This window comes from Canis aureus, chromosome 31 (genome assembly GCF_053574225.1).
Source record: "Canis aureus isolate CA01 chromosome 31, VMU_Caureus_v.1.0, whole genome shotgun sequence".
In the NCBI taxonomy this organism is placed as follows: domain Eukaryota; kingdom Metazoa; phylum Chordata; class Mammalia; order Carnivora; family Canidae; genus Canis; species Canis aureus.
In genome coordinates this window covers 45400872-45411797 of record NC_135641.1, presented here as the reverse complement: position 1 = coordinate 45411797, position 10926 = coordinate 45400872, and the positions used below count along the sequence as shown (strand labels likewise).

General features: G+C 52.9%; 1 protein-coding gene across 8 annotated transcripts in view; it reads left to right on the top strand.

The window, feature by feature from the left end:
* The first annotated feature begins 2333 nt into the window (after window positions 1-2333).
* TBL1XR1 (TBL1X/Y related 1) overlaps window positions 2334-10926 on the top strand; it is a 166420-nt gene continuing 157827 nt past the window's right edge. For 3 of the 8 annotated variants that reach the window (XM_077880391.1, XM_077880397.1, XM_077880388.1), the window contains exon 1: window positions 2334-2465. The gene's annotated coding sequence lies outside the window, so the exon portion shown is untranslated. Of the gene's footprint in view, window positions 2466-2845; window positions 2867-3054; window positions 3134-10926 lie in introns of those variants that run through there. The other 5 variants (XM_077880398.1, XM_077880390.1, XM_077880395.1 and 2 more) reach the window with 5 other exon arrangements.

Sequence of the window (10926 nt, the reverse complement as noted above, 5' to 3'; positions counted from 1 at the left end):
CATGCGTCATTAATCAAAGCTTAAAAATATTAAAAAAAAAAAGGTACTACTATACTCATCACTTCTGAAACCGCGTCCTTGCCAAGGTGCTGGGTCTGCAGTAAATAAGCCTCCTCTTAGACTCTTACTGAAATGCAAACCTTGCTTTCTTTGTGCCGTTTCCCTGTGTACTCAACCCAGTGTTTTGGAAACCTTCAGCTATCTAAATTCCCATCAGGTGACATTGTTTAATCTAACATTCTCTCTTTCATATACGAAAACAGCTCTAAGGACAAACCGTGGGGATGCTTTGAACTCGCTTTCTGGTGGTTGGGAGGGAGTTTCCAATCTCACTCCCTTTCCTCTGCGCACCCCCTGCCCCCAGGAAAAGCCTCAGGCTGCCCTTCCCCAGCCCAGCCCCCATCGGAACCCAAGCTGGGGCTGCAGGGGAAAGAACCTTTGACCTTGGCCAAAAGAAGTCACCAGCCAGCCTGCTAGGCCACCTGGAGTCCACAAGGGTAAAAGTTACTTGGGATGAACTTTTCAATCCTTCGGTGCGAATGAAAATTTGATACTGAGAGGTTTTTGATACTGAGAGGGAAGAGGCCGCGCTTTAACGTGGAGAATCCACCTATTTCAAATACTATGTTGAAGGCATGACGACAGAAGCCCTCGCCTAAAAAGGCTGCGAAAGATATTTTATTTTGAAAACAGCAATAACAGAAACAAAACGGAGCAACAAAAAGGTCTCTTTGAGGTCAAATCTTAAAAGGGTCCTAGGCTGATGCAAAGGCCTAAGACCCCCGAGGCCCGCTTGCTGAGGGCCTGACACTGGCCCGTAGGCCTTGTGAAGCGCTGCTCCCCTTGCCTCGCCGCCCCGGGACGGGTCCTCTGGGGCGAGCCCCGGTGCGCTCCTCCAGCAGGGCCGCGGGGGCATAGGGCCCTACACACTCGGGGACATGGTTTTAGTTCGGTGACCGGAGAACCGCACAGACCCCCCGGACGATGAACCCCAGCACGTCGGCTCCCAGGACACCTGGGCACGAACCCTGCAGGCCCCGCCGGGTGCTTAGGGGGCAAGGCCAGGCCCTAGCGTGCGCCCCACACCCCGCGGCCCGGCCCTCGTGACCAGCGCTGCTCCGCCGCCCTGCAGGTGCGCCCGGGGCCCGCACCTCCGGCCCGGAGCCCCGCAGCCAGGGCGCCGCGGGCCTGCCCACCTAACTAGCCTGGTCTCCAGGCGGGCCACGCACCCCCACACCCCCCGCCCCGCAGCTGGCCGTGCAGCCGGAGGCCCGCACCCCGCGCATCCCCCCGCCTGCACCCCATTGGCCCCGCAGCCACCTGCGCACCTCACGGTCCGCACCTATCGGTCCCGCACCCACTGGCCCCACAGCCGGCCGCGCACCCCTTGGCCCCGCAGCTGGCCGCATCCCCACCCCCGCCCCGCACCCATTGGCCCCGCAGCGGGTCACAGACCCCCGCCCCCTCGGCCCCGCACCCCGACCCGCACCCCACTGGCCCCGCAGCCGGCCGAGCACCCCCCACCTCGCCCCCTTGCCCCACACCCATTGGCCCCGCACCCCCTTGCACCCCCCCCCCGCACCCATTGGCCCTGCAGCCGGCCCGCACCCTCCCCCCCCATTGGCCCCGCACCCCCGGCCCTCACCCATCGGCTCTGTAACCGGCCTGCATCCCCTCCCCCTCCGCCCTGCACCCCACCACGCGCCCATCGGCCCCGCAGCCGGCCCGCACCCCCTCCCGCCCCGCACCCATCGGCCCCGCAGCGGGCCGCGGCGGCGGGGGCGGGGCGGGCCAGGCCGGGGAGCCTCGCGGCGCCTGCGGGTCTTTATTCGTGCAGAACTCGGCGGCGCGCCCCCAGCCCCAGCCCCAGCCCCAGCCCCAGCCCCCAGCCCCCAGCGTCGGCGGAGGGGCGGGCGGGCGCGAGCGAGCGCGGCGCGGCGGGCCGCCCCCTCCCCGTCGCCCTCCCCTCCCCCGTCCGCGGCGCCCCTCCCCCTCCCCTCCCGGCCCCGCCGGCCCCTCCCCCGCGCGCCCGCCCGGCGCAGGCCGCTCGGGTTTGTTTTGCTGCGCGGCCGCCGCCGCCGGGGCCTCGCGAGCTCATTTGTGCCTGGCTGGTCCCCGCCCGCTCCGCGGGGCCGAGCGCCGGGCCGTGGGCTGCTCCGAGCCGTTGGGCTCTCTCCCTCGGTGACGGCGCCCACCCTCGCCGGCTCCCCGCGCCCCCGCCCGCGCCCCCGCCCGCGCCCCGCGCCCCGCCCCTCCCCCGCGGCGGGAGCCCCCGCCCCGCCCCCCCGGCCCCGCGCCCGCGCCCCCGCCCGCGCCCCCGCCCGCCCGCGCCCGCCGGGGCTCGCAGCGCCGCGCACCCCGAGGGGTTATTTCGGGGGCGGCTGGCGGCGGCGGCGGCCAGGAGGGGACTTTCCGTGCGCCTCGGTTCCCGGGAGGGGGAGCGGCGTCGGAGGCCCGCGTCCCAGGTAAGCGCGGGGGCAGGCGGGCGGGCGGGCGGGGGGGGCGCGGGGCGGGGCGGGGAGGGGGCGGGGAGGGGCGCGCGCGGCCCGGGAGCCCCCTCCCCCGCCGGCCGGAGCGACCCCGGGGCCCGCGCCCCGCCCCGCCCCGCGCCCGCCCCCGCCCCCGCCGGCCTGGGGGTCCCCGGCCGCCCGCGCCCCTCCCCCGCGCACGGACCCCTCCTGCGCGTGTGCGCGTGTGTGCGCGTGTGTGCGCGTGTGAGTGTGTGTGTGCGGGGCGCGGGCGCGGGGCGGCGGGGGAGGCCTTCGGAGAGCCTGTGCGGCCGAGCCGGTGCGGGAGCCATCATGAGGCCGACTCCCGGGGAGCCTATTTTTAGCCGAGGAGGGAGCTCTCGGGTGCACGTCCCTCGGTTCGCAGGGGAGCTGTGCCGGCGGCCGCGGGCGCGGGGGGAGGGGGAGGGGCGGGGGAGGGGCGGGGGAGGGGCGGGAGGGCGCGCCCGGGGCGCGGGGGGAGGGCGCGGGGCGGGGGCGGGGCGGGGCGGGGGCGGGGGCGGGCGCGGGGCCGCGTGCGTGCAGCGGGCGCCGGGGCTGGCGCGAGGAGGCGAGGCCGGGCCGGGCCGGGCCGGGCCGGGAAGTTGGGCTGGGAGCGCGGCCCCGGCGAAGTTGCGGCGGCCCCGGTGAGTGTCGGGCGGCGGGTCCTCGGGACGCGCTGGGGAACTTCCTCCTCGCGGCCCGCGCGTTTCCTTCCCTCCTGGTGTTCGGGCCCCGGCGGACTTTGTGACGGACGCGGGATCGCGGTCCCCGGGCGGCTCGGGAGCCCGTGCGTGTGTTGACAGGTCCGGCTCCGGCACGAGGCCTGCCCCCCCAGCGGCCGCGGAGGCTCGCCCTTGGGTCGTGCGGCGGGAAGCGGCGTCTCCGCAGGGCTCGGGGCGCGCGTGGGGGGCTTCGTGCGGCCTCGAGGGGTGGCCGGGCTCCCGGTACCCTGCTCCGAGGTCTCTTGCGCCAGGCTCCCGGGTAACGCGCCCTCAAGAGACCCTCTGGTGATTGTGAGTGGACCAAGGTTGGGACCTACTTAAGAACGAGATGATTTTTTTCCGTCTCCCCCCTCCCCCCACCCCGATGTCTGGAGTTTACTTAACACTTAAAACCTTGCACTGCGCAGGCACCCAGGTGAGCGGTGGTTTAGGACCTAATGTCATTCGCAGCCCACTTGGGGGAAGTTCGCCGCGGGCGCTCACGCCGGAGCCCTGTGCTGTTCTCCACGGGCCTGTTAATAAAACGTGGTGGCTGAAAACGACGGGGTTATTTTTAGTCTGAATTGCCTGCCCCCTCCCCCCCATGTAATTAAGTAATCATTTTTCTCCTCCTTTTTTTTTTTTTTTTTTTTTTTTTTCTCCTAAAGACTCCTTTATCAGATTGGATAATACAAGGCCCTGGTGGTGTTTTCCTCTTCCTACTAAAGCAAATTATAAAAAACATCCTGGTTAACACACTGAAGGTACAGCAAGTGACTTTTTGGCTCCCCCAGTGTGGTTCATTTTCATTTTCTGCTAAATAAGACCTGTGCTACCCTGGCGTGTTTTAGTGAATCCTTATTTCCTGGGACTCTGTGTTCTCACCATTTTAATAAGTTTATAGTCTAGGGAAATAGGGCAGCTTTGTCTCCGTGAAACCTGTGTGTGTTGGGTCGTATCATGGGAGTTGATGGCAGGCAGGCTTCGAGACGATCACTGAGGGTTCCAGAAATAGTTACCGTTTACCTGTGGAAGAAGGGGTGGCTGAAACAAAATATGCCTCAGGGTGGTTAGGCATGTCATGTGTGTTTATACTTTTGCTCTGAATTTGTGCTTTCCTGCCTGTTTGGAATATGATTTTTTTTTCCCTTCCAGTTTTGCTGTAATGCATTGTGTGATGTATGTAACCACAACTGTTACATCTACAAACAACGGCTATTTTTTTTTTTGCAATTTGAGTAGTTAGATCCAGACCTATAGGGCAAAACACTACACTGTATGGAGTACGAAGACCGTTTGTACTTGGAAAAAGTTTTTCTTACTGTTCTGGAACTTAATTAATGGACTTGTTAATGGCTTGAAAATTGTTGCAAAGCTTCCAGTTTATAAGATGCTTTTCTTGTAGCCTGGTGTACCAAAGTTGGTTACTAACACAGGAGACACACGTGGTAAATGATGTGGCCCCTCGTGGAGCTTGAGTTCTTGCACTGGTTGCCTCAAAGAAGTGATCAACATTTTAATGACTTTTTACGTGTGTCCAGGAATTTTTTTGTTTTTGTTTTTGTTACTTGTACTCTCAACATCCAGTGAAGGGTTGTCATGATTCCCCTTCCAGGGGAATAAGAAGGAACCACTTCCTGGGAGCCTTTCAAGCTAATAAGCAGAAAGGGCAAAAGCTTGATATAAATATAGGGGTTACTGATAAAGAGAGATGTGGCTGATGGACCTTTGGAACAACAACCTGTTGAAGACGTATCTGCTCGTACGTGGCAGTGAGATAGTACAGCCTTGTCAGATGAGTAGCTGACACAGGCATTCTACTTGTACAAGTTATTCCAACAGAATTACTACAAAGAATTTTTGACTTGACACATTTGGATGAAGTTAGTAGAAGTAATTTGTTGGGTTTATTCAGTTCCTGTGTTTCTTATATAAAAGTTGAGAGGAACGTGATAAACAGTAAGTCAGGGGGCAGATGCCAGAAATACTGGCACCATCCGGGACTGTATTTCTCTAGTACATGTGAATTTGACTCCTTTCATAAATAACTTACAGTGCAAGTCACTGAAATGCAAAAAATAAAGCCCGAAATAAGTAACCATGAGACACGGATACATCCCCACAGTAGAGAAGGGTTAGGACCCGGGGCTGTGTAGTAGAGAATGAGTGAGTGTAACTGGTCCATTTTGGAGGCCACCACGGTGACCTCTCCTGTTTAAACACCAACAGAAACTTTAAAAAAAAAAAAAAAAAAAAGGCTGTGAGAGAACTAATGCTGGAGAGGTTTACTGGCTACACCAGCTATGGGATTAGACTCCGGAAGAGTACAGTCAGGCACGGTGTCGGCAAGAGCTAGAGGAAGGGGCCTTGCTTACTTATGCTCTGGAAAGGTGTGAGGCGCTTGCTGTGTCATCTATACCTCAGGCTAATCCTGCGGAGTAGGGAGTGCTGGATTCTGCAGATTATGAAACAGAGGTGCAGAGTTGATCCACTTGTCCAAGCCACAGAACGGTCAAGTGAGGTGTGAGGGTTCAAACCTGGGGCTGTCTTGAACCCTGTTCTCTGCTCTTTCTAGATGACTGTAGCTATGCCAGATTTTTCCTGCTGTTGTCAGTTTTGTCTGTCACTCAACGTCCTTGCAAAAAATTAGTGTTCATAATCAAGTTTATGATTCTGTAGTCGGGCTTTTCTACTAACTGGGTCAAGTAATTGCATGGATAAATGGAATTCGTAGGGCCCAAACAATGTTGTGTTTAACTCTCTGGAACCATTTAATAAGGTGCAGTCTTTTTGCAAACTACTCTATTTCCTATCTTAAGACAGCAGTGAGGTAGCCTCTCCAAGTACTGCCTGCAGAAAGAACAAAATTGGTTCTATGCCTACAACTAACCAGGAAAAGCAAATTAGGAGTATGCCTAACTACCTTCCCAAGTACGTATTCTGAAAACTTGCATGAGAACCTCGTCCCGTCTTTCCGCAGAGCGAGCGCGGTGGTGCGTCAGGGGGTCCTGGGGCAGGCCCAGGCCCCATCCCTTACTGGCTCTGCAATGTTTGGGGAGTAACTCCCGTTTCATCTCCGTTTCCCCTTCTGTGTCATGGGGACAGTGAGCTTCGCACGGTGAAGAAGATTGAGAGAATTGCCCCAGGTTTTAGAGGATGGTACTTGGCATAGGAGCCTCCCGGGCGGCCTGTGGGCTGAGGATGAGGAGGACGGTCGGGAGCTCAAGTTTGCTTCTTTGTGTTACATTTTATGTGTTTGTTATTTATTTCAGTGGGAACACGTCACAGGAAACACTTGGCGGTTTTATTTCCCCGGGCTAAATATCTGAAATAAACTTAGCTTAATGTGTTTACCCCTGAAGTGGTGATTGAAGGCTTACCCTGGAGAAACCGATTGGGTTTAACACTAAGTAGGACCCGTATCGAGTTCCATCGTGTAGGTACAGTGCTGGGGCCTTTGCATGACTCTTAGGGCTGTTCTTTTGTCACTTGGGCTTGGACTTCTTAAATCTTGTGCTATTTGAGACCTTTTCTGGCTCTTTTTAAATGAAGGGATTTTGTTTTTCAGGGCTGTACCCATCCGTATCTAGGATCTCCTGTTTAGGTTGGAGCGATGACTTTAAGTAGGTTATTGTTTTCTCCAGGCCTGACCCTTCATCTGTGTTCTTGTTCTAGATTTTCAGTTGCTGTCAAGTCCGTTCTCTTTGGAAGTTCTGTTGCTCTGAAGTCTCTGTAACCCTTGTCTTGCTTTCACTTCCCATTTTTTACCATTTTTAATTCAGCAGTAGTGTTAACTACTAATATGGTTTCTGTGTTGGGCCTACACAGCTGGTTTGACGATGACTTTGAGAGTCCGAGCGGCTGATAACCTGGATATTAGGGGCCAAGAAACCAAGGCTCAGGTAGTAGGGGGTGTGCAGGGGGACTTAGGCCCCATGTGTCTGATGTTTAGGTCCATGTTCTCGTCTAGCAGCTTGCTGGCCTCCCTGTGTGTGAGAGATGAGAGACCGATGAGAGGTTTGAGGCCTGAGCTACTGGGCTTGGTCTCTGGTAGGCTGCTCCGAGCTGCCTTTCTCCCCCATCCCGCCTTCTGTAACTTGTTGGCCACGTCGTGTATTTAAAACCCCGGTTTCATCACGTCGGGTCCCTGCTGGACAACCCAGAACGGCCTCCCTGGGCCAGCCTCGGCCCTTGGGGCGGCCCCCAGGCCCCAGCGCCGGGTCTGTGCCCCCCGCCCTGGCTCCTGCCTCCTCCCGTGCTCCTGGTTCGAGCCCGGCTTCGCCGAAGCCCTTCCTGGCCGTCTGCAGCCCGGTGGCCCTCGGCGGAGGTGGCGTTCCATCGAGCGAGTATCCCAGGCCCATGACCACCCGTCGTTGAGTGGGTTCGTGTCCCATCCGTAGCCCCGACCGCACGGTAGGGTTCTTGGAGGAAAGGACCTTTTCCTTAGGGTATTAGCAGAGTTTCGCTTCTCCTGGCCCTCGCCGCCCTGGGGTCACGCGGATCGTCTCCACAAGGCCCGGGTTGCGGGAAGCCCGGAGGAGCCGGAGGAGCTGGAGGAGCGGGGCTGCCTTGCTGACGTGGCTGAGCGAGCGTCTTTCTGATTCAGGCCGTGGAGGTTCAGGTGTGCTCCAGGAGCACTTCCCTGTTTGAATTTTAATACTGCCAGGGTTGACAAGGGAGGAGAAAAAAACCTTGTCAAAATCTAGGATGCAGTGAAGATCCGTAGTTTTGTCCTCTTATTCTTGGACTTGTAGCCATGATATTGGGGAAGAACCTTGTCTCGGTGGGAATCCTGTCACCCAAAGTTGGCCTTATTTGGTTCTGTTTGTTATAACAAAATTTAAGATTTTATTTTAATCTCTCTGGCTGTAGTGGGCCTAAGTATAAGACGGTGTTTTTAGCTCTTTTTGATGGCATTCTGACCACATTGGAGTCTCATTCGAGTCATTATTATGAAGGTATTAACATGCAGGATAAACTGTATCTGTTATATAGTGTAAGTGGGTTTAATCTACCAGAAGAAAGTCATCATAACCATCTCTCTTCAGCAGGTTTTTATAGTAAGGCTGTGCCATATTAGTTCTACACAACCTGGGTAATTTATTCTAAAGCCACTAATTTGGCATTGCATCCTTTTGGAAATTTTAATATTTAGAATTTTAAATTATGAGCTTTTCAGCATGATTTTATTTGCATCAGACAAAATGAGTTGGTTGTTACCTTGCTTTCTGAGAGCTTAGATTCTTAACGTAGAATTAATACAATCAAACTATAAAGGTCATGTTGAAAGATCAACAATCAAATTTCAGTAAACATAGAAGAGTATCCAGATTAAGGAAAAGATTTATGTGAAATGAATAATTTGAAGAGTGAATGAGGAGGAATAGGTATTGGGGGTTTAAAACTGGGGAGTTTGCTGCCTTTTTTCCTCTTAAGCGATGGTAACTTTTTCAGGAGGTGGAACAGAGGAGAGCATGGAGAGTGCGGGTCAGATGGTCATTCCGGTATCTTACTAGAATAATTCTTCTTTATATGAAATTGGAGTCTCAAGCCTTTTTTTTTTTTTCCCTAGAGATGTCTAAAATTTTTAATTACCTTAAAACAAAAGCAGTGAAGAATTTTTTCTTTTTAGGAACTAGATATCAATGTACTTCTTGATATCTTTTTCATTTTGTCTGAGGTTAAAGGTGGTGGTATCAGTGCTTTTCTTTGATTTTTTTTTCATTGTATCCTTTTCAGCGCAGGGTATGATAGGACATTGTAATGAGATAGTTAAGTGGATGTTTGCTTTTTTGTTGTTACTGTGCACCTACTTGAATGGTAGGTAGCATCTTAACATGGATTCAGTATTAAGCAAATGAATTTTTATCATTTTTTGCAAAGCCACAGTGACATGAGTAAATCATTTAGTTTCTAGAACCGCATATTAAGAAGGGTCATGGGATCCCTGGGTGGCGCAGCGGTTTGGCGCCTGCCTTTGGCCCAGGGCGCGATCCTGGAGACCCGGGATCGAGTCCCACGTTGGGCTCCCGGTGCATGGAGCCTGCTTCTCCCTCTGCCTATGTCTCTGTCTCTCTCTCTTTCTCTCTCTGTGACTATCATAAATAAATAAAAATTAAAAAAAAAAGAAGGGTCATATAAAGTGTTATGTAAAGGTAGCTTATTTGTTCAAACAGTACATATATAGTCAATTCCCATATGAAAATTCTGAGGATCTGTCATTATATTATTTTTTATAAAGATTTTATTTATTTGATAGAGCACAAGGAGAGGGAGTGGGAGACGGAGAAACAGGCTCCCCGTTGAGCGGGAAGCCAGATAAGGGGCTGGATCCCAGGGCCCTGGGGTCATGACCTGAGCCAAAGGCAGATGCTTAACCCACTCAGCCACCAAGGTGCCCCTCTGTCATTTAATTTTATGTAAATTTTTTTTTTTTTTTTTTTTTTTTGAGGGAGATCTACCTGGAAAATTTGCTTAGAGTACTTAAAGGCTAAAAATTTATAGCCTTACGTAGAGTAATAGTCCGAAAGCATTTGGCATTAGCATAAGCAAACACCTCCAGAGGAGTTAGAGTAATAGTATATTTTGCTAGTTACCTTCAGCTGCTAATAGAATAAGTTTATGGGTTAGCGAGAGGTGTTTTATGCTTTCCCCTTAATTTGAACAGGCTAATTGGGTAGAGTGTATACTAATTTTGTTCCATTTCTATTTTTCGGCTATCAGATGTCATTAACTCACAGTATAAGGCAATTGGGTCATCTACTTTGGGTTTCTGAAATAAGGTAATGGAAATAGATAATGAATGAATTTCCTTAATGTTTTTTCTTTTTCTGTATAATTGTTCTTTTATGGGATAGAATTTATCATACATGAGTGAATTTTTAGATGCTGTTTGTCGCTGTAGTAGTGTTCCCCGGTACCTTTTTTATATGAAAATGTAATATACTATGTACTTAAATTTTCTCCCACTAAAGGGGTGAGTTTTCTTTTAAATCACCTTTCTCTGTCTTCCTTAGTAAAAAATGTGCATTTGTGAGATCACGGACTGGGGTTAGGAGGGCAGTCTGTTACTGTGTCAGGGAAATAGTCTTCCTCTTCTGTGTAAAATCTGACATGCCCTCATGGGGGGCGGGGTTACTTCTTTGACCTTGGGCATTCTTACGGCCTGCTAGCAGGGGTCACCGGTTTCAACATCTGGTGAGAGATGTTTTGTGTGAATTATTCCTTTACAGATTGGTTTAGAGCTCATGTGTAGGACTTTGTTAGTGTCTGTCTGTAGGATCTTCTCAAAGATGTTTGAGTAAAAGGAGGCAGAGGATGCTGTAGCCTGCTGCCCTTTGAGCTTACAAAAGGGGAGAAGAGTGGAAGGGGTGGCGGGAGAATGTGACTTTTACGTGTCTGTGTTTCATGTGCTTAGGATGACTCCAGAAAGATGCACAGCAGACTGGTACCAAACAGTAATTTTAGGGGGTGGGATTGGGATGGGGTGATCATGAGGTCAGATGTGGGAGAAACTTATTTTCATGTATGGCCATTTGGACCGTTTGAATCTTTCTATGTTAGTATTACCTTCTTTTTTTTTTTTTTTTTTTAAGAAGTATTGATTGTGAAAAATCAAGGCATCCAGTTAAGAATTTACTTAATCTACTTCAATTTGGACAGTCAAAAGAAGAGAGTAAACTTTTAATTTTTCCTGTGCTTTTCAGACAGTTCTTAAAGAGCTGGGATTGTATTTC